Source organism: Sarcophilus harrisii, chromosome 1 (assembly GCF_902635505.1).
Source record: "Sarcophilus harrisii chromosome 1, mSarHar1.11, whole genome shotgun sequence".
In the NCBI taxonomy this organism is placed as follows: Eukaryota; Metazoa; Chordata; class Mammalia; order Dasyuromorphia; family Dasyuridae; genus Sarcophilus; species Sarcophilus harrisii.
Window position 1 is genome coordinate 452,950,839 of NC_045426.1, and position 24,900 is coordinate 452,975,738.

General features: G+C 34.8%; 1 pseudogene; it reads left to right on the plus strand.

The window, feature by feature from the left end:
• The first annotated feature begins 1,644 nt into the window (after window positions 1–1,644).
• LOC116420598 overlaps window positions 1,645–24,900 on the plus strand; it is a 132,730-nt pseudogene continuing 109,474 nt past the window's right edge.

Here is a 24,900-nt window from a genome sequence, read left to right on the forward strand (position 1 = left end):
GTATGTAAGGGTGCAAAATGACAAGACCTGATTGTTCCCCTGAAATCTCTATTTCTGAGCTGACTTTTTTCTCTTGTGGCTTTTCTCTTTTTTTTTTACCCCTTTTTTCTGTATCTTCATTCCTCAGCACAGTGCCTGACTCATAGTGACTGATGAATTGAGCTTCATCTCTTATCAGGTTGGAGGCTTTAGCAACCAGATGCTATTGGTTCATCGTGAATATGGACACTGGTATCACCTTTCTCCATTATTGTAGTCATCATTATGCTCTCCTACTTGATCAAATAGTTGAGATATTACAAGTTATATAGTGGTCTTAGCCGTGACTACTCAAATAGCACAAGAAAAGATTAAGAGACAACAAAAAAGGAGCATATATGGTCTGTTCAGAATAAGTTATCAGTGTTGCTCATTCACTCTCCTGGCTCCCCAAATAAGACACACTACATTCCCTTTAAGTCCTTATGCTGGAAGCTTTGTTCATTCTAGCCCACATTGAGTACCTGAACTGTCTCATTTCTCTGCAACAGTGTCTCTTGGATTTAACTTTTCCTCTTCTTGCTTGGAAGCAGTAGTAGTAAGAAGGATAGAGAACAGGCTCTTGAGCAAAGAGGATTGCAGGTTCAAGTCCCATCTAAATATTTGTTATATGACCCTGCACAGTTACTTAATCATTCAATACAATTCAAAGCAACTCTCTAAAAGCAGAAGTTAAAGAAAAGGTTTTGAGCGGCAACCAATGACATCACAAGTCGGGTCCCTTTTGCTCTGTGTGTATCTAGCCTGCCCAGCTAAATTATAAACTCCTAAAGGGCCAGGAACTGTTTTCTGCTACGTTTTCATCCACTAGCTTCCTTATTCTATTCCTTTGCACACAGAAGTCAAGAAAAAGACTTCAGAAATGAAGAAGTTTTAACACATTCACAAGTGACTTAGAGTCATAACCTGTTGTAACCCAGAATCTTATAGCAGTAACTCCGATCCAGTTAAAACTAATCGGGAACAGGATCCTGGGTTCTAATAGGGACAGCAGCCTTAAGGGGGCAAAAAAAAAAAAAAAAAAAACCACTTAGTAAATTAAGAAATTAACCATATTACCCGGGGAGCTGCGTTCACTCCATAGTGTGAGCAGAATATTAAAGGGGTACGGAGGGGTGAGCGCAGCAGGATGAGAGAGAGGGTAGAAGGTTGTCAAAGGCGAGTTTGGGGCCTGGAGTGGGAAAACAAACAAACAGAGAGGGGTTACCCAAAGGAAGGGCACTGCGGGGAGCCGACTGCTGAATCAGCAGCAGCAACTAGGGAGGAGGTCCCAGCCCTTGCAAGTGGAGAGCCTGCTTAGGGCTCGGACTCAGCTGCTGGGGTGTGGAGCCGCGCCTAGCCAAGCCGAGCAGCTGCCACTCCAACTTCTCCCTCCAGGATTCTCTTCTTAGGACAAGCAACTTTCCTTCCTCAGTTGCCTTAACTTTGCCCCCGCTCTGCTTTTCTCTTGCTGAAAGCCAAGTACTGTCCCTTCTTGCCTACTTCCATCTCCTCCTGCTCCCTGATCTCCAGGGACTGAAGTTAAGTTAGTAAGGAGTGGGTTTTGACCACTTTGAGTCCGCCGCTGGCAGACTGGCTGTCGCTCGCTCACTCCCTCCGGACACTATGAAGCCCTTTGGCTGGACAGCTGCTCAGTGGCTGCTTTGTCTGCTCTTTTTGCGGATCCCGGAACCAGAGCACTGCTACCTTTACAACAACCGCTATGCAGGGTAAGTTCAGGATCCTTCCTCTTTAGCTTCCAACACTTATTCCAACTGGGTGTCCGATTCGTGCCTGCTCTTGGTAGGAACAATTTTTTCTGACTTGGAAGCTTTCTACAAAAGGACTCTCTTAGTGACTCAAATGGACGTGATGTAATAAAAAATAATAATAATAAATCTCCTCTATTTCTTTGCTCCATCTCGCTGAAAAGAATACAGCCTGAGAGAGTCCGACTTTTTATTGCTCTTTACAATTGGACTCCCCGCGATGGAGCCGCTGGTCTGGGAATTGGCAACATTTTATTTTACAATGTGTGTTTACGGGGCTTCAGATTCAGTATGAAGGGATTGCTATTATGTTCATGTGGATTAATGCTTGAATTCAGATTTTTGGTTTCAGAAATGTATGTGGTCAAATTTCTCAGCAGCAATGGGTTAAAACAACAATAGCAACTACTACTACGACTAAAAAGCTATTGTGCTTTTTCTCTTAGAGAATGCACATCACAAACTTTTGCAGATCTGTGTAATGTACAGTGATTGTCATTCAGATTAACCTGATCAAAATTGACTATTATCAGAAGAAAAAGAAAAAAAATTATGGAAGTCTAAAGAAAAATGGGGAAATCACTTTCTTTTCACTCTGGTTATAAATTTAGATTTTGTTTATGACTATTCATGCCATTGAAACCCTTGAAAGTGAGAGTTGAGCACTCTCTGCTCTTATTATCCTGAAGTCTTGCTGGGATTACACACAGAACAGACAAGATTCTTATTGGGATGACATATAGAATATTCTTTTCTTGAAGTTAGACTGGGAGGAGAGGGTGGGTTGGAGTTCTCTTTTAATCTTTGGATCATAGAATGTTAAAACTGGAAAGGGAACCTTTCAAAAGAATCTAGTCCAAATTTCTCATTTTGCAGATGAGGAGATGAGGAAATGGTGTCTTGAAGTCTTTGTCAGGGTTCTAATATCATTCATTCACCAGTTTCCAGATGAGAAACATTTCAGATTGAATTGGAAAAGAAAACAAGGACTCAAGGGTTACATAGCATAGTTGGTTCTTTTCCTAGAAGGTGACATTTGTAAATTATCCTATACAGTATAATAATTGTGACCTTGACACACAAAATTTAGTTTGTGATTCTTTTTCTCTTGCTTTTTTTTTTTTTTTTTTTTTTTTTTTGTTCCTTTGGTGATTAGGACAACCTTTTAGAAGGCCACTGAAAAGCAGAGCTTCTCAGGAAAAAGTTTAAAAGCATGTCCTCAGCTCTCTCTCCAGGGATCAGAAAGCTTGCTAATGTGATCCATTCTTTCACTTCTGGGTCTTTGGGTGAATTAGAAAGGAATTAACTTTTGATCTCTGATTTCTAAAGTCCTGGTTTCTATATCATGAAGTCTATCATCACTGTTGACATTCTCAATGAGAAAGCCAGAGGACCAAATGGGCCTTGAAATCAATCATTTTTTTCAGTGTCTTCAAACCACTGCAGTATATTTGCAAAGGAACCCTCAAAAGGGATTGGAAATAACTGGATGTGACTGAAAAGCAATTAAACAAGGCCAAAAAACCCTTTGGGATATAGGGGTGGGATGGGCAGTAAAAGGACAGATTATTCAAGTTGTCCTAATTCTATGGGTAGTTCAATAATATAAGCCTTTTGAAAGCATTATACTTTGTGGATTTCATGTGGGATATTTATAAATTCATTAATTTTTTTTTTTTTGCTTATGCAATTATGGTTAAATGACTTGTCCAAAGTCACACAACCAGGAAGTATTAGGTATCTTAGGTCACATTTGAACTCAGAACCTCCTGACATTAGGGCCAGTGCCCTATCCACTGTACCATTTCACTGCCCCAGTTCACTATAATAATATTTGTAGTAACTAGCATAGTACCTGGTATTTAGCATGTTTTAATAAAAAAATAAAATAAAATAAAATAAAAAGGGTTGGAGGGTCATCTTGGAGTCAGGAAGTCCTGAAATCAAATCCTGTTTCTGATATATTCTAGCTGATAAGATTCTGTATCCCAGGCAATTTGTTAACCTGGCAGAATGTAAGGTTCTTTAGGTAAAAAGCTGTTTCATTTTTTGTCTATCTATCCTCAATGCCCACAAATTCCCTTACCAAGATAAAATCACAGTGCAAGACCAAAAATAAATTAATATATCACATATACATAAACAGCACAACAGATAGAGAACTATCCTTGAAGTAAAGAAGCCCTGCCTCTGACATAAAATAGCTTTGTGATTATGGATGAGTAATTTAATTTCTTGTGACCCTGGGGGCCAGTTTCTAAGAGGATTTTGCTGATGACCTGCATAAGGAGCAGGAGTTTCCGAACCCTACACTAATGAAATCCCATGCTTCCCACCCACCTGTTCCCCCAGTCCCCTAGAAGAAGGCACATGTTATTGGTTTAGAAAGGACACAGAACATGCATGACTAAAGTTGTCATTTTATCCCTCCATTGTGATTCTGTGCAGGATGACTTCATTATGAACAGGCCTAGATTACAAGGTACAATCCTACCCTCAGCTAAGCAGGTGTAAGCTAGTTTTCTAGGGACTTTTTAATGAATGAAAGGATGCCAGTCACTGTTTCTCATGTGCTTATAGAAATTGTGGCTTCTGGAGCCCCAGTCATGACGCTACAGTATATTTTATTATATGCTGAATTGCCTGCAATTATTATCATTTGCTTTTAGGCTGATGCCTAATGATTCACTCTCAAGTTTATAAATAACCAAGTGTCTGAAAATTCTAAATGATGAAACCTGAGGCAGTTAGTGACAGGGTGAAGAAAGGGGACCCTACTTTTCCATCTCTGGAAGAGGAGCTTCTTTGAAATTACAAATAGGTCTGTGTAGCCTCACTATTGAAAATGTGGACTCCTAAGTTATCCTGTGTAATTGTAGGTTCTCTCCAAACAGGGTAGGATTGTCTCAACCATTTAACACCATTTTGCTCTCTCTGACAAACTCTTAAAAGTTTAGCTTATTTAAGTGTGAGTCAAATCTGATCAGATGACAAAACAATATATAATTTGAACTACATTTTTCCCCAAATGGCTTGTACTATATTTACTATTCCATCCCTAAATTGCACAATTTTCATTCTTCAAGACTTTTGTTCTTTTTAAAAGGTATGACATAGTCTCATTTGTAATAGAGAATTCTGCTCCTACTTTATGGATGCATTATATTAACATATGACCATTGATTAAAAAGCTCTAAGAATGCATTAAAACATAATAACATAACACCTAGGTCAGCCTAGGGAGTCTGTTTTTAAGTGATTGCAAGTAAAGATGGATTGCTTTAAGGGGTGAATATAATCAAACTATAATATCTGCATTAAAAAGTCAAAAGAAAGAAGATTACAAAGAAAAGGGAACTGGAAGATATTACTCTATTATAAGAGAAGTTTGTATATGATTTGAAGAATAAAGAAACAAAACTGATAAAGAGATGATGTGAATATGGGAAAGAATGAAAAGGAATACAGTTAACACAGTATAAAACTTTTTCTCCCTCATTCTCACTAGCTTTCTTAAATTTCTTATAAAAAAAAGATTAGCTGTGTATGTATCGGTATGTATAATGATATATTTAGAGTGAGAGGCATCATTGCATTAAAGTCAGGAAGATCTGGATTGAAGTCCTGCCTGACACATACTGACTATGTGGCTCAAGGCAGACTGCTTACTTCTTAGTGGTCTCATATGGTTCTCTAGCATTGTAAATTAGAAACTGTAATTTGAATTAAAAGGGATCTCAGAAGTCATCTATCCATCCTATTCATACTCTCAATACATGAGTGTATATATGTCTAGTTTAAAAGATATAATCACATGATCAAGTATAATAAACTTAGCTCTTCTCAGCAATTCAGTGGTCCAAGAAAATTATAATAAACTTTGGGTGGAAAATGCCATCTGCATCCAGAAAGAGAAGTATGAAGATTGAATGTAGAATAAGGCATACTATTTTCACTTTTTTTCTGTTTTGTTTTTCTCATGTTTTTTCCCTTTTGTTCTGATTTTTCTCTCCCAATATGATTCACATAGAAATATGTAAAAAAAAAATGAATGTACATGTATAATCTTTAAAAAGGAAAAATAAAATAAAATAAATATATAATCACAGACATGTACACATCATTATAGTTTATTTCCAAAAATGTGTATTTGTTTATGGATAAAGAGAGAAACAGAGACAGAGACAAAAACAATGAGAGAAGATAGTCAGAGAGTGATGATATTCAGGGACAGAAAATTAGTTGTGGTATATGATTGTGATAGAATATAATTGTGCTATAATTAATAAGAGGGACACTTTTAGAAAAGACCTGAGATAACTTATATGGACTGATGCAAAGCAAAGTGAGCAGAACTAGAACATTGTACAAAGCAATAGCAATATTATAATGATGATTAACCAAGACTTAGTTACTCTGAATAGCTACAATGATCTAAGACAGTTCCAAAGAACTTATGATGAGAAATACTATCCACCTTCAAAGAGAGAAGTAATAAACTTTGAGTGTGAATTTATATTTTCCTTCTTTATTTTTCTTGCTTTTATTTTGCAACATGGCTAATATGAAAATATGTTTTGCATAATTTCACATGAATAATTGAAATCATATTGCTTTCCTTCTCAATGGGTGGGAGAGGGAGAAAAATTGGAACTTAAAAAAGATTCTTAAATGAAGGTTAAAAATATTTTTTTTCAAAAAAAGAGAAATGAATACACACAGAGACACACATACACATATACACAGAGAGAGCAGAGACTGGTGATGGGATCTGTTTAGAAGCAGGGAATGAAACCTAGGGAGAAATGGTGCACCAAATTAGTAGGATCCAGCAGTTATTGTTTAGTCCATTAGTTGTATTCAACTCGTTGTGATTCTATTTGGGGTTTTCTTGGCAAAAATACTAGAGTTTGCCATTTCCTTCTCCAGTTCATTTTACTGATAAGAAAACTGAGACAGAATTGAGTGACTTGCCCAGACTCACACAGCAAGTATCTGAAGTCAGAACTCACAAACAGGAGTCTTCCTGACTCTAGGATTTTCCATCTATCCACTATGCCACCTACCTGCCTCAGCAGATTCAGCAGAAAACTTCTTAAATTTGTGCAGGGACAGGTGGTAACAGGCAGAACTGTTGCTCATTACTCAGTTCTGGGTCACAGATCCAGGTTAGACTCAAGAAAGATTTGGACCTAGAGATGGAGTTTCAGGGTGAGAAGCTCTGTGGTGTAAGCTAGGTATGGAATCAGCAAATCAATTAAAAATTATTAATCATCTACTATGTTCCAGGTACTGTGCTTAATTCTGGGAAAACAAAAAAAAATTAATTTAATTTAATTTAAAAAGGAAAAAGTTCCTGCTTTCAAGAAACAGCCTAGGGAGACAATATTCAAACAACTATGTGCAAACAAATTATATACTGGATGAATTAGAAATAATCAAAAGAGAGAAGATAGTGGAATTAAAGGGAGTTATAAAAAGTTTCTTGTAGAATGTAGGATTTTGGCTGGGATTTGCAGAAAGCCAGGGAGCATTCCAGGAATGAGAGACAGCCAATGGAAACTGTTTTGTTTGAAAAACCATAATAAGGTATGTGTGTGGATGTGAATGGAGGAGTAGAGTGAAGGATGTAAGATACCACAAGACTGGAGAGGTTGGTAGAGGGCAGGTTATAAAGGTCTTTGAATGATCTCTAATGACTTATATTTCATTCTAAAGGTGATAGGGAGCACTGGAATTTATTGAGGAGAGAGCAGTGTAGCATAGTCAAACCTGGTTTTAGAAACATCACTTTAGTTTAGTAGAGGATAGACTAATGTCAAGAGAGACTTGTGGCAGGGAAGCCAGCCAGCAGACTATTTCAGTGGTTCAAGTATGAGGTGATGAGGGCAGTGTCAGAGGAGAGAAGGGGGCACATATAAAGAGATATTACAAAAATAAAATCAGTAGATTTTGATAACATTGAATATTGGGATAACATCTACATCCAGAGATAATTATAGAGATTGAATATAGATCAAAGCATACTATTTTCACTCTTTTTATTTCCTGATTTTTCCCTTTGGTTCTGACTTTTTTTTCACAACATGATAAATATGAAAATATGTTTACAATAATTGTGCATGTATATAATTGTACATGTAAAGATAGTTTTAAAACTATCTTTACATGTAATTAGAAAAACAAAATACTATTGAAAAATTTTTTTAAAGAATATTTTGGCAGAAAGTGAGGAGTCAAGAATAATACCTCATGATAAAGATAACATATGCTTTTCAAGCCTAAGTGAATAGGAGGATAAGATGGGGATGAGAATGGGGAGTGTAAGGGTATGGGGTTCAGGGAAGAATTGCATTAAGATAATTGGATTAAGGAGAGTAAGGATTAAGAGTTTGTTAGCCAAAAAACATAGGAAATACCAATAGACTAGGATTCATATCCAGTGTTGTGATAATAAATTGTTCTTTCATCAAACACTGAAAAGGAGAGATTAAGTTAGCAGGAAAATTCTATCAGGCCTCTGGGTCAGGGATTGGAGCCCTAAGGCTGTAATGAACTCAAATTTTGCTTTCCTGCTTGTAATATTTTGTTTTAACAATTAATTCATTTTAAGCCTTGGGACAATAAAATTCTCCTAAAGTCCCTGTGGCTTTAGTGTATTTTAGATATAAAAGTTATGAGTTCAATTATAATTCCTATAAGCTCCTAATTAGAAAATCCTATTGTCTCCAAAAATAGTTTGATCACAGTTTTCTATGACTTGATACAACTAAAAGTTCTCTTAATACCTATAACAGACATTTGTCTCAGATCTATACCTCATTTACTCAAACTCTCTTTACCTCTGCAGATTTTCCGACCCCCACTCACCAGTGCTTTTTACCTTTATTCTATTTCCTTTTTTTTAAAGGCACCATTTATTCAAGCTACAGGAGAAAACCCAATGCACCTTTCACTTAAGAGTTCATTGTAATGCTACCTTTTGTCCTAAGGTACCTAATAATAAATATTCCTTACATCAATCTTCTTGATGAAGTAGAAAGTTGCTATCTATTATAATAGGACTATTGGTGCAATTAAGGACTTGAAAAGAGAAAAGTTTATAATAGTCATTATAGGGAAAGAGATAGAGGATAGTAAAGAATAATACAATAGAAAGGTTATTGAGTAGCCTTGAAGTCCAGAAGAAGTTATGGATCATAAAGATATATGGATAAAATCATTCAGTTTCATACCTGTCCTCAAATGTGCTCAGAAAATGAACATCTGCAACTATATGATAAGAGTCATAAATAGCTTTTTAAATTTTGCAAAGACAGTTTTAACAAAATGTCTCATTTGAATTTCACAATTACCCTGTGAAGCAGTTATTGCAAGAACTTTTATCTTAATTGTGCCTTTGAAAAAAACTGAAATTCAGAAAACTCTGGTAACTGGACCAAAGTTACAAAGCTATTAAGTGTCAGACATGAGATTTGAATCTTAAATTTCCTGATTCCAAGTCTAGAACTTTATGTTTTATACCATGTCCCTTCTATAAAGAATTTGGATGGGGGGAGCAGTCCTAAGATTGTGAATTAATACAATTTAATGGGAAGATCAAGCCTAAACGTGAGTTTTTAAGTCTAACAAGGACAAAATCTGAATCAAGAGGAACCTTGTGAAGTCATGTTCAATTTATGTCTAATTGGAATTCCCACATCTCTCCCACAAGGATCTAACAATAAGTGCCAACCTTTGCTTCATGGTAGCAAAAATTCATAGCCTTTTAAAACAACTCAGAACACTTTGAAATAACTCTAATTGTTAGTAAATTCTATAATTATAACCAGCTAAAATCTGCCACTTCGTATCTTCAAAAATTGCTACTAGTCTTGCACTTTGGGACATAGCAGAACAAGCCTAACCTTTCTTTTACATAATATCTCTTCAGAAACTTGAGAACAGTTATATCCCTCCCAAAGGCTCTTTTTTTTTTCATGGTAAATATTTCCAGTTCCTTCAAACTATCTTCCTATAGTCATTTCCAAATTTTTCGTATCTTTTTTTGTGCTACATTTTGTCAACATTTTTCCTAAAACATCATTCCCAGAACTGAACCCACTACTTTAACTTTCAATAAGATAACTTACTATGGCAGAATATATTGTACATATCACTCCTCTCATTTTTTAATGCCATCCTTCTCTAAACATCCCAAGTTCACAAGAGCTATTTTATTGCTGTTATACTGTTGGCTCCTGTTGAGCTTCTATCCAGCAGTCTATTAAAATCTAAAGATATTTTTTACTTGAACTCTTACCTAGTCACATCTGTCTCTTGTATAGTATCTGATACATAATAGCCATTTAAGAAAATAGATGCTTTCTGTTTTCTTTCTTTAATTATGAAGTTGAATTTAGGAATGTTAACTAAAGGACTCTAAATTGCTCCCTGTTAAATTTCATCTTCTAAACTTCAACACATTCTGGTCTGTCAAGGTACTTTTTGCATCCCAAACATTATCCAATGTGGTAACTATACCTCAAAGTTTTGTATGATCTGCAAATTTGATAAACATGCCATCTTTGCCTTCATCAAGATTCTCAATAAAAAATATTTAACAGAATTGGGGAAGGATGGATTCCTGGGGCATTTCACTAGAGACTTCTCTTCAGGTTGACATCAATCCATGAACATATAGATTGCATCTGGCCAATGGGTTTAAATTCCACACAAATGTACTATCATATAATCCATGTTTTTCTATCTTTTTCTTCTATCATAAAAGATAGCATCATATAATGGGGGAGATGCCAGATTCCGAATCAGAAAAAAAGACTGTTTGAATTCTGCCTTTATATATACAAGCTAAATGGCCATAGACAAGGTTTCTCGTTCCTGTTTCTCATCTGAAACATTGGGATAAGAACATCAGGATCAGGATCTCAAAGGTAAAAGAGACTTTGGAAGATCACCTTGTCCAACTTAAACCTAAGCAACAATCCTACAACATCCTCAACAAGATGCTTGTTTTGTTTGGTTGATTTTTGTTTTTGTTGAGGTTAATTGACTAGAGTCACACAGTTAGGAAGTATTAAGTGTCTGAGGGAGGATTTAAACTGAGGCTCTCCTGATTTCAGGGCCAGTGCTCTGTCCACTGCACCATCTAGCTGCCCCCCAAAAGTTTTTTTAAGGAAATCTTTGTATAGAAACCTTTAATTAAGAGGCATATCCCAAAGCAGCCTCTACTTACTTCAAAGAGCTGTGAATATTATTTGAGATAACTATAATAATAGCTATGTATACTATGCTTTAAGGTTTGCAAAGAACTTTACAAATATTAACTCCTTTTATCTTCACAACATCCCTGGGAGGGAAATGCAATTATTATCTCCATTTGATAAGTGAGGAAACTCAGGCAGACAGAAGTTGAGTGACTTGCCTATGATCACTCAGTTAATAATTGTGTGAAAGTGAATTAGTACTGAGGTCTTCCTAATTCCAGATTCAGTGCCCTACCTAGCTACTTAAATAAAATATTTAAAGTTCTTTGTAAGCCTTGAAACACTATTAAAAATGTCAGCTACTCTTATGAGATAGTTGCTTAATGACTTAATTATAATTACATAAATTGTAATTATTATAATAAATGCCTTGCTCAAATCCAGGTGTGTTAAGCATCTAGCATTTTCTTCTTTTACCATTCTAGAAACCATGTCAGAAAGGAAGTAACTTTCATCTATCTTGACCTGTTACTGATGAAAACATGCAATTCAATTTTTAAAAAAAATTTGATAATACCTACTCTCATAGTTTCCTTTCCAAAAAATTCAAAAACCAAATATTTAGTAATACATTTTACATTACACCAGAAACTAAGTCAAAGTCATTGTCATATATACAGTGTGAAAACTTTTTTGTTTTCTTTTTAAGCTGTGTCCCCATTTGCCACTCCCCAGTTCTTCAGATCTTCTCCCATTCTGCACAAACTATTCAGAGTGATATCAACAGTATGGTTCAGCAATCACACCAGTCAGTTCTTTCAATCCTCTGGGATATAGGTCATCTAGCCCTGAGGACTTGACTTGAACTCTCTGAGGACAAGTATCTTACTATCTTATTGGCTTGTGTTTCTGTTCTCTGTTAAGCATTTTAATTCTGCCCTTTCAAGTTCAACAGTTGCTCTCTTTTTAGGAGAGAAGAGGGGAAAGAAGTGGGGAAGGGAGGAAGAACAAAGAGGGAAGGGAAGACAGGAAAAGAAAGAGAGACAGAGACAGAGACAGAGATTTAGCAAATTTCCAAATAGTAGGACATCTCTTATTACTATTATGTCATACTTCCATGCACCAGTTTGTAATGTTTTCCACTCCTATCCATTTCCCCCTTCTGGCCAATTGATCTGTAATATATATTCCCAACATGATATTACTTCTCCTTTTCTCTTCATTGATCCCTTCCAAAAAACTTCCTTCATACTTCTCCTTGCATTAAAACCTCTAGTTCACTTTTAGTCATTCATATCCTGAGAACCTATTTATAAATGTTTGAGACCATACGTTTTATTTCAGTTTCTCTTCCAGAATAATGCCTTTAATGAGATACTAATCATCTCCACTAATATTATTCTTTATATGTTATAACTGCTATTTTTTGTAATATCTGCCCTGGTAGAATTATTTAGTAATTTTTCTCCTTTCCATTCCAGAAAATCCTGAAAAAAGAGAACAAAAATTAAATGTGATTTCTTACTTACAACATTTGGTATACCTTCAATAGAAACAAAAAAGATCCAGCTTTTAAAAGCTTCATCAATATTTGTTGCTATTTCAAAGAAGAAAAAAGCAAAGGAAGGAATAGTAGTTTCATTCTAATGCTTTTTTAAATGATGTAAACAAACTAGCTAGACTGCTCCAGTGAAAGACATTGATTCATCACAGACCGTTATTTACTTTGAATTTAATACTTCAAGGATCCATGATATCATCCATTTGTGGCATTCTACTCATCAATGGCAATTCTAATCACCCTGTCTGCCTTTTACAGAATTGTCGAGACTCAAAGTTGAAGGGACCTTTAGAAGTCAGTGTCCAGTACAATACTTGCACCTATTAAGTAGTTAATATTTGCTGAAAATTAAGGCAGATCTGAAGTTCTATCTCCCACATATTAAATTGGCAAAGATGGTAAAGGAAGAAAATGGCAAACGTTGGAAGCAAAGCAGAAAAATAGGCACACTAATGCACTTCTAGTGGAAATATGAATGGTGTAGTCATTTTGGAAAGCAATTTGGAATTGTGCCTCAAAAGTTACTAAACTAAACTAGTTATACTACTATTAAGCATGTACTCCAAAGAGAAGAGAAAAGGGGGGGAAAGACCCATATTTATATATAAATATGCTAGATGACATGATGGGTAAAGCATGGGCTATGAAGTCAGGAAGACTTGAGTTCAAATTTGACCTCAGACACTTAACACTTACTAGTTGTGTGACCCTGGGCAAATCACTTAACCCCAATTACCTTGCCAAAAATAAATATGTATAGCAGCACTTTTCATAGCAGCAAAAGAAAGTGGAAACTCAGTAGATACCCACCAATTGGAGAATGGCTAAATAAGTATAATATAATATATGTAATAAGATTGAGTAGTTTCAGAGAAAATTGCAAAAACCTCTATGAACAAAAACAACCAACAATTTATAAATACAAGTGAGAAAATATTAAGTACAATTTATACAATGATAACATTATAAGGAAAAGCAACTCTCATCAGTAAACTGACAAACCCTGATTCCAGAGGACCAAAGATGAAATGCACTATTCATCTCCTGCCAGAGAGATGAGATGCCTAAAATGCAGAATGAGACAAACATTTTGTCCATGGTCACTGTGGGAATTTGTTTTGTTTGTGAATGTTTGTATTTTTTTCTTTTTTAAATTATTCAACTGGGGAAGAAGGAAGCATGGAAGAAAAAAATGTTTATTGATTATAAAAATAATAAAATTTAATGGGGTGAGGGGATAAATGGAATCTAGACCAGTTAAAACATGAATAAGGCTCCCTTTAACAAGTGGTTGTCCATCCTCTGCCTAGAATGAACAACTCACTACCACCCAAGACACCTTTAATAGAGCTCTAATTGTTAGAAAGTTCTCCTTTCCTTGAATTTCAATATGCTTCCCTCAACTTTCATCCACTGCTCTAATCCTAACTTCTGGCAACTAAGCAGAACAAGTCTAATTCCTCTCCTATGTGGCATTCTTTCACATGCTTTAATAGCTACTCAGTCCCAAGCCTTCTCTTCTTCAACCTTAATAGTCTTAGTTCATCAAATACACAGAACTTTTTAAAGCTAATTAATTCTTCTCTTCCTACATTTCTGGCTTTATTGTGGCAAGAAAAAAAATCATCCAGTAACTAACCTTCTGGTGATGACGTATTGCTTTTTATAAGAGATGGAAGCCTATGAGTGCTATATGGACATAAGTGGTTGTTATCACAATTATATAATATTGAGAAGACCTTATACTAGTACATTGATCGAGGGGATAGCTTAATTTACTTACAAGCAAATTATGCTAATGATGATAATATTTACTAAGCAGAAAATTGTCCTTTGTCATTGAGAGAATTTCATAGCTGCAAAAATTCTACCATTTTAGTAATTGTTAACTACTTGGAAGGGATATGACAATTCCATATAAGGCATCTGACAAATACATGCACATATATATGTATATACACTCATGTACATATGTATGTGTGTAAACACATATACACATATATAGTAGCACTGCTCACAGTCCCTATTTGCCTGAGATCTTCCTCTTCTTATGTCAATCAAATTTTCTGAGTTGTGTGATGATAAGACTATCATTGGTATTACAAACACTGCTGTTCACATTGAGCAATGGAAGAATTAGGGACAGGACTATGGAGTCAGAAATTTTGTGATTAGAAACTTGTCATTGGAGAAAGTTTAAATTTCTGCTTCAGAGTCAAAAAAGTAGCTTCCATACATGAGAAACAATTTTCTACCCTAAACTTTCCAGGATTTTATGTGAGGGTAGATAGAAAAAATAGTAATAAGAAATTAGAAGAATTATAGATTTAGAGATGGAAGAGACCTTCCCAACACCTTCACTTCAAAGAGGAGGAAATGATGGCACAAAAAAGTTAAATTAGCAGAACTAGTAAGTTTCTGAGACAGAATTTCAATTAATCTACTATATCATACTATTTCATCAATTTCTTTTTAAATAGAACCACTTAGGTGTGTTTGACATAAACATACTCCATCATAGATTATGTCCCAATAAAAGATCAAAGGAAAGGTCTTTTCACAGTGGACATGGAATTTTCCATCTTAGCTATTAAGCTAACCTTTTCCACAGCCTAGATCTCATCTTCTTTTGAACCATAACTATCCACTGAATGTCCCTATTCCCTTCTGATCCCTCAGAAATTATTTCCCCAAGCCTTCCAGATTATCTGAAGCTTGCAAGCATGTCAAGGAAACTTTTATTACTATTACTTAAAAATTTACACTCCCTCCTGGCAACCTAGGGTCTTCTTTTTGTCAGATATTTAAGGAACTTCATCTACATTTTAAGAAGTACCTCTATTGACAGGAAACAGCCATATTACAAATAGTTTATTTATTTACAAACATTTTGAACATTTACTATATTCCCAACATAATCAACATTTATAATCATCTATTTTTTGTTTGGGAATTAAAATTTTTAAAAAGCCAATAGTTTGCTGAGAGCTACATTAATATTTGTCTACCTTCTCTTTCATATGCTATAAATTGTATAGCATTGTATAGCAACAACAAATTGTATTTTGTTGCCCTTTTTCACTTTTGGAATATTATTTATACCTCAAATTTTCTGGAAATGCTCCCCATCCTCATACCCCACCAATGTAAAGGAAATACCCTTCTCCCTTTGAAGGTCTACTCCCTTCTATTTGTGCTTTCAATCCTTCATTCTTATTCCTTCCTATTTCCCCTCCGTGATTTGCTTCATCTATAATCCTTACTGTTTTATGTGATCAATCTTTCCATCTTTATTGGCTTTTTCCTCTGCCTTCAAATATGTCTAGTCCTCTAAATTCTTCCCAAAATCTTCCTTTGGTTTTATAAACACTTAAGGCTCTTACATATTCTTTTCCTCTTTCACCATCATACATAGAAGAATCATTAAAATGATTTCTTTTGCTTTCTCACTCCCTAGTTATTCATTCATAGGAGAGAGAAAACTGAGTGACTGAGTGAGATTAAGAAGGAATTATGCTACTACCTGGAAGGATCAGGTAAGACTTTATTACAAAGATAATCAGTGAACAATCCCTTGAAACAAAATTAAAAGGGGCCAGAGAATTTGTTTTAGGCTTTGAATTTGGGCTATATAATTGTAAAAAAAAAAAAAAAACAGAAGAGGACAAGACAAAATCAAAGAACTTAGAGTAGTAAACTTTGAAATGAAAAAAAAAGTTTCTATGAAATAAGACTGGAAAGATAGGCTGGAGCCAGATTATGATCAACCTTAGCATAGTCATTCATGGGTCATACTTGATGGCAAGCTCAATGGTAGAGTGACTAGAGGCTAGATTTGGCCTCGGGAAACCACAGGTTCAAATTTAGCTTCAGATAAATTTGTCATTTAACCTCTGTCTGCCTTAGTTACTAATCTGTAAAATAGGATAACAATAGCACCCACCTCTCAGGATTGTGAGGATAAAATGAGGCAATATTTGTAAATAGTTTTGTCAATCTCAGAGTACTATATAAATGATAGCTACCATTATTGCACTAGTGAAGTAGTTCAGAAGTTGAATTTGGGGAGAAAAAAATTTAGTAAAATTTGGGATAAATTGAGGGTGATCTGAAAAACAATATTCAGATCCTGATACTGATCTAGATTCAACTTCTGCATTGTAAGAGTATCAGGAACAAGAATAATTAAGGAGAATATAAAATGATTGAGGAGGATTAAAGAAAATTTAAAGGATTAGAAATAAAACTTAAAAAGGTCAATTCAAGCAGAATAAGGAGTAGGGCATTGGCAAGACAAGATATGATAAGAAAGAAATATAAGTAGAACAATTAGAAGGTTAGTCTAATTGATAGAATGGACAAGATGAAAGTGTAAATTAGTGAAACAGAAAAGAAAATGGTGCAGGATGAAGGATAGGTGGGTGTAGCTGTGGCTCTAGAGTTGATGTTGAAAAAAGGAAAGCAATTTGAGGTGATTGTCAAATAATCAGGAAGTGATAGTTGACTATTAAAAAAAGTCACAACTTTGTGCTCAGGATTGATGGCTTATTAAGTACTCACAAGTAATTTAAAGCAAAGCTTTAAAAAAAAAAAAAAAAGCTTTTCATTTCCAAAATATATGCATAGATAATTTTCAACAGCCACCTTGCAAAACCTCGTATTCCAATTTTTTCCCTCCCTTCTCCCCATCTCTTCCCCTAGATAGCAAGTAATCCAATATATGTTAAACATGTGCAATTCTTCTATACATATTTCCACAATTATCATGCTGCACAAGAAAAATCAAATCAAAAAGGAAAAAAAAGAGAAAGAAAACAAAATGCAAGCAAACAACAACAGAAAGAATGAAAATATTACATTACAATCCACACTCAGTCCCCATAGTCCTCTCTCTGGGAACTGGCCTGAATCATCTTGCTATTGAAAAGCCATGTGCATCAGAATTGATCATCGTAGAACCTTGCTGTTGCTGTACACACTATTTTCCTGGTTTCACTCACTTCATTTAGCATCAATTTATGTAAGTTCATGTAAATCTCTCCAGGCCTCTCTGAAATCATCCAGTAAAGAAAAGCTTCTAAAACTGTAGGTCATGACCCCATCTGGAGTTGCATAACCAAATGTGGACGTTCTGAAAAATTCAACATCTATAAAAGGTATCAAATAGTCTTCCAAGATTTAATTCTTTATGTAAAAATAAACAAGCACACCCATCTCACTAATATGCAAATTTGTTTTTGTCTTTAATAAATGATAAAATTATATGTGTGCCAAGTAATTGTTTTAAAATAAATTTCTTTATGATTTATTATCAGCAAATTATTTTTATACCTACTTTATATACCAATATATCTTGGATTATATAAAAATTTCTCAGGAAAAAGGGGTTGTTAGTGGAAAAAGTTTAAGAAACCCTGGTTTAAAGAAACAAGTCAGAAAAATTACCATTATGAGGAATAAGCAAAATTATAGTCTAATTCATCCACTGCATATAGTGTTTATATTATTGCCACAGCAAATAATTGCTTGATCCACGTTCTCCTGGAGAAGAAGGGAAAGGGACTCAAAGAACATCTGTACATTCTAGGTTGTTGGAAAGAATTAACAGGTATTACCAAGTGAGAGCTCATCCAGTTTTAAAAAAAACAGCCGAGGAAAGTGTAAAGAGCAACAGAAATTTGTAATTCCAATGTATAGAGATTCCTTGGCAGAGATACAAAACGCCAAACAAAATATGGTAAGAATCTCTTTGCTAAGGATCTGGGAAATATAATCAAAGGAGTATTAAAGAATATAATATATGCATGTTGATATGTATTTATGTATAAAGGATAGAAGAGAGAGGAAAAAATTCCTTTGATTGTCCCTAAAATGAAAGAAAGAAAAACGAATAGAAGCTGAGATACAGAAATTCACTGGAGGAAAAAATACAAGGAAAGAGTCAGGAGTAAAACTCATGGCCTCCAAAATATATATATTGTATATACACAAATACCTAACCAAAGTTTCTCTCTCTCTCTCTCTCTCTCTCTCTCTCTCTCTCTCTCTCTCTCTCTCTCTCTCTTTCTCTCTCTCTCTTTCTCTCTCTTTTTTTTTTTTTATTAGTGATGAGAATCTAGCCATTCTGGTAAAATTATGAGCATTTGTGACAGAAAAGGAAAGGAAATTTGATCTTATATGAAGTCTACTAAGAAGCTTAAAATTTTAAAAAGCAGTGTAAAGAAAATAGAAGCAAGGTCATTTAACAGAGGGAATATTATGAGCATTTTGTAATCTTGTAAATATAAGTTTGGGAATGCTGAGCCTCAAAATGAGCTAAGGCTGGCAAAGGAAACTAAAAAAAAAAAAAAAAAAAAAAAAAAAAAAAAAAAAAGGTGCTTGTATCTATATTGGGAAAGGGAAATAAAAGAGGATCAAAGTGTAGATGCGAACTTTGGTTAGGGAGGATGACATAGTGATAACTAACCACAGAGGAAAAGCAGAAGTGATCAATTTGTGTTTATTTCTGCTTTCTCTGCAAAAAAGGCAAAGAGCTTCACACCAGCAATGGCAGAGCAAAAATAACTAACATGGATCTGGTACCCAAAACAAATAACTAAATAGTAAGATAATATCTGTCCTTGATATATTCAAGTCATCTGGGCCAGATAAACTAAATCCCTGGATCTTAAGAGAAATGAAAGGTATTAATATTTGAAAGATCTTGGAAAATCAGAAAAGTACCACAAAAAGGATAGATGGATGGACTCAAAAGAGAAATAGCTAATTAATTTGATTAGTTTGGCAGGAAGTATCCAATGAAGGATCCCAGAAATTTGTGCTTAGTCCTATTCTGGTTAACATTGTTCATCTATGACTTGAATAAAAACATAGATAACCTATTCATCAACTTTACAAGTGAAATAAAGTTGGAAAGGATAGCTAACACAGAGGATGAGAGAATTAAGATCCAAAAGCACCTTGAAACTTTGGAAATTTGGGTTGAACCTGATAAAATGAAATTCAAAATAGATAAATATTAAATTATACCCAAGTATAAGAAGATGGAGGCTTAGATAAATACTGTTGATGAAGCTGTTGATAATGTAGTAATAATACCATTTATATAGAGCTTAGATGTTGTCTATCCAAGACAGAGAATAAAGTATACCTCCCTCTTTTTGGATATAGCACAGTTACATCATACAGCTGTTTAACATATGTGAATTCAATTATATATACAAAACATGGAGAGACAAAAGGAATGAGAAAGTGAAAGAGAAAGATAGAGGCAGAAACAAAGACAGACAGAAATATACAAAGAGAAAGGGAGAAAGGAGAGAGAAAGGAAGGGGAAAGGAAGTGAAGAAAGGTGAGAGGGAGAAAGGAAAAAAGAGGAGGAAAGGGGAAGAGGGAGAGGGAAAGAAGGGAGGAGAGAATGGGTGAGAAAAAGAGGAAGAGAAGGAGGAAAAAGGGGGAAAGGGAAGGAGGAAGAAGGATAGAATAAAGTGGGAGAGGGAGGGAGGAATAGAGGGAGAGGAAAAAGATGGAAAAGGAGTAGGGAAAGGAAGGAGGGGGAGAGAGAGACAGACACACGCAGAGCACACACACAACACATATATCCTCTGACACTGAATGAGTGCTTAATAAATGCTTGTGATTAACCGGATTTAACATTAGGAAGCTTGGGCTCTTCTGGTTTCCAATTTTGAGAGAGAATATAGAAACGGCCAACCCCATTTCAGGTTCATGAGGGAAAAAATCTGGGAAAACATGAAAGGATCTGGGAATCTCCATTAATCCCTAAATCCAGATTTCTATTCTAAAGACTTCAGAGAGAAATCTGGGTTTCACTTTAATGAGATCTGAGACTCTGTTGATCTGCTATCTGGATCCCATTGGGAGAGCTTCTTTACTTTATACTGTCTGGTATATTTTCTCCTATATATACCTTCTCTTATTTTCTATTTAGCTATTCATTTGGATAAATGAGGATTTTTTGTTTTTAAAAAAAAGGAAGAGAAATTCCTAATTCTTTTTTTAAGTAAAGATTATCTAGGTTTGAGCAAAAGAGTAATAAAAACCAAAATCCAATTGTGGGATAATTTAACTAAAATGGCAATGGTCATTGGGGTACTGGATGAAGAAATAGTGAACATAGACTATTTGTGCAGAAAGAAAGGAGACAGTATCTAGAGAGGAGCCACTTAAGATCTTTAGGCTAGGAGATATGGAGGGGTGTGCTAGAGCCATTTCATACTGACTGGAGAGTCAGTTTGTTAAACTTTCAACCTGAGCATTTAAACTTTGGAAAGCAGGAAATGCTATAAATTGGTAATTGGTTTATTGTATGGTCGATTGTCTAGGCTTAAGGAAATGAAAGAAAAATCTTAATAATGAAGATTAAATTTAAAAATGAGTCATATGTATACCCCCTCCCACTGAGAGCTGATTGCTAAATATTTACCAGTGCACTCCTCTTGTAACCATATTTCTAAATTTAAGGAAATAAGGGTGGGGGAAAGACAATACAAAAGAGAGTAGAAATGATTGATGGCCTCAAATCCCAAAAGAGATAGGATGAAATGGATCAGAGATATTGGATTTTTGTAGGGAGTGGTTAGTCTTGGCAAGGATAAGAGAACACCTCTTCCTCTGAGACAGAAGGAAAGGAGGGAGAAGATGAATGCAAAGTGAGGAGGTTTGAAGTGTGGAGGAGGGAGATGAGGGAGTTCACAGATGGTCTCTAAGAGCCATCTCCCCCACCCACCTTCAGTGCTTTAAAGATAATAGGAATTGAACAGATAGATGAATGAATGACTGAATTCAGACTTCTGTCTCTTTAGGACATTTTTTTTGCCAAATTGAACTTCATGAATGAAAAGGTAGAGGAGGATGGAAATCATTTGTCTTTCCCTTATGGCTGAAGAAAAAGAATGTGAAAATTCCTCCAGCTGTCACCTGTATGTGCTTAAGGGAGACTTTCCCCACCCACATGTCAACTCCTTCCTGCTCAGTGGGTATCACTTGCATGAATATCATTCAAATTAATTCTCAGCTGTATTATTTGTGAAGTCTCTCAAGTGCATTTGACAAGCATTCTGTTTAGAAAAAGCATCTGCTGCAGAGTGCCAGGAGATCTGGTTTCGGCTGGCCAGGAAGTTTCATTAGCTTCCCCAAATTTAAAGAAACTATCATCTCTGTTTGATTTTTATCTTGTGTAGAAAAAGTCTAGAAATTCAATGGGTTTGTTTTAAACAGCCATCTGTACTGAATGTTTCAAAATAGAGGTTGCTCTGATCTTGTCAATTCATTTTCAATTAAGTAGTCTTATATAATTTTTCAAAAAGTTTTCAAAAGCTATTAGTGCTATGAAATTTTTCTTTGTCTCTCATAATTCACATTGGTTCTGTCTCTTCTTTCAAGATTTTCTAGACACTAGATCTTCTTTAGTAGCTCTTTGTATATTTAGGGAAAAAAAGAACATAAATATTTGTAGCACATATTCCCACAGTTTCCAATAACCAATTGTGTATCATTCAAGTTTCTGTAGAAATAAATGTAATAATTTTAGATATGGATGGAAATTTGAAGTCATCTAGTCCAGAGAAACTTAGAAAAAAAAGACTAAAATGTAATTGGGAAATGTAAAACAAAATATATTTAAAAATTTAATAAAACACAGATAATATTACATTTTCAGATTAAGTCAATATGCAACTCTGACATCCTTATGTACAATATAGTGGCATGTTTCTATTTGAGTTTGAAAAAACCACAAATCCAACCCCTTCCTTTTTCAGATTAAGAAACTGAGTTTCAGAGAAAGTAATTGATTTGCCCAGGGTACACAACTGGCAAATGTATGGTGTAACATTTGAATCCAGGTTTTTGTTCATTCAAATCTATATCATGCTGCCTTGAAAATCAGCTATATAGGATTTTTGGTGTATTTACTATGGAAACCATTTTATGTTTGGAAATTACATTCCCAAATCAGAGATGTTCAGTTGAGATCTTCGCTTCAATATGAGTTAACTGACTCTATTTGCCAAATATACCATAATAATAATAACTAAAATTTTTTATAGTACTATAAGTTTAGCAAACCACTTCACAGATATTTTTCTCATTTTAGTATTATAATTAGCTTGTGAGGCAGGTCATTATTATCTCCATCTTGCACAGGATTACAGAATTAGTAAATTTTCTAAAGAAGTATTTAAATTCATGTCCTGACTTCCAATTCCCTGCTCTGTCCATGCCAACATATTACCTCCTGACATAGCATGATATTTTCTATCACTCTGTGTTTACATTGACAGTTCTCCTTGTCTGGAATGCATTCCCTCCTCACTTTGATCCCTTAGTTTTCTTAAAGGTTCAACATTTTACAAAAATTAAGAAACGATGAATGAAAAAAAAAACATTTATTAAGTGGTAATTATGTAGCAGATACTGTTCTAAGTACCAGGGATTTAAAAAAAGAAAAAAAAAAGGCAAGAAATTGTCTTTGCCCTTAAAGGAAGAGATAACATCTTAATAAGGAAGACAATGAATAAAGAGAAAATAGATTCGATTTGGAAATGACTAGGAAAAATTATGGTGCCTTTTCCTAATACTCCCAGTGGATAGTGCCCTCTCCACACTATTAGTTCCTTTTTACTTCACACATATTTTACGTGCACTTAGCTCTCTACATATTTAAAAACAATTATTGTAAACTTCTTGAGTAAATGTTTATCTTTATATCACTAGTTACTAGCTTAATTATTGGCACATAATATGTATTTAATAAATGCCTGAGAAATGAAAAAAATAGCCATGGACATTACATTTAATCTGTGTGAACCTCAGTTTTCTCTCATGGGTAAATAAAGATAATGTTAATGGAACACCTAGGCATTTGTAGACTCTTGTATATGGGGCACATTTGTAATTTGGGTTCATATTTGAAATAATTCAGGGTTTAAAAGTATAGTTCTGCAATGACTTGAACTGATATCCCCAGCTAGAAAACATGACTCTCTCTAACAAGGAGCTAGAACTCTCAGGTCGATGTGAGGAAAGATTTATCTCCTGTTTGGCTTTCTTTGTGTCCTTATCCTGAAAACAGGGAAACTGGGTGACATAAGACAGGATTAGTCAAAGGTATTTATAAGAAATTATATTAAATCTGACAATTGTATTCTTTGACAGATTTTTTTTTTTTTTTTTTTTTTTTTTTTTACGATTAAATGGAAGTAAGACAGGGGTAGCTAGGAACCAACAATTCTGTTCCTCTAGTGATGTTTTGGTTTTGGGGATTTTTCTTTGTTTTTCTTCTCAGAACTCCTGTTGAAACAAGTAGCCAGTAATAAAAAAAAAAAAAAAAAATCACAGTCCTATTCTGTCAATAGGCAATCACAACTCCATTTCTGTGAAACTTACATGAAAACTAGTTTTATTATAAGAGACATGAACATGCATGTAGTACCCAAAGAATCTATATAGAAGTTTGTATATTTAGGACAGTACAACAAAGGGAAGAAGAAAAAATACAAATTTCCACTTAGGGCATAGAATGGGGAGTAGGTTGGAGGGGGGAAGTACAGTAAAAATAGTAAAAATACAGTAAATATATATTTATACTCTTCCTGAAGGGGAGGAACAAGACAATGGCAAAATCCACCTTTTTTCTTTTGGGAACTGCTGAACCATGAAGTTATGATAGTCTATTTATCTACAAGGGTCCCACCTGCACAAGCAGTTTCCCATCCTAGTGAAGACTGACTGGCACCTGTTTTGACTCCAAAGGACCCCCAAAGAATCCACCTTATGTCAGTTGGGTAAGGAGAGGGGGTGCTTCATTCTTTGCAAATTCACAACTTTCTGCATACTTGGGATCCAGTATTTCATATGACAACTCAAATAAAGTTGTCATATTCAAAGAACTCCTTAACAATACTTTACTCCTTGTCCATTTAAAAGTCTTATGTCATGGTCTTGAAGATAGGAATTATAGGTGTTGGTGACACAGGCTTCTCTCCTCTCTCCCTGCTTCCTCTAAATCTCCACCATGTACAGAGAGTATCTGAAATATCTACTCTCTCCTGGTCCCAATACAAGGGCTCTAAGAACAGATCTCATTAGTTTCCTATCTTTCTAAACTAGGAAGAGTTATATCCAAATCCTAAGGGTTTTGTTTTGTTTTGTTTACTAATGACCTTGCCAGAAGTTGTCACATTCATATTATCTGCATGACTAATAAACCTGATTGTGAGATACCAAGAAGATTTTGAGACAGTGAGGAAGCCAGAATTATAGGAAGAAGTGGAGGAAGAAGAAATAGTAAAAGAAAGATTAATGAATAAGCTTTTATTTAGTA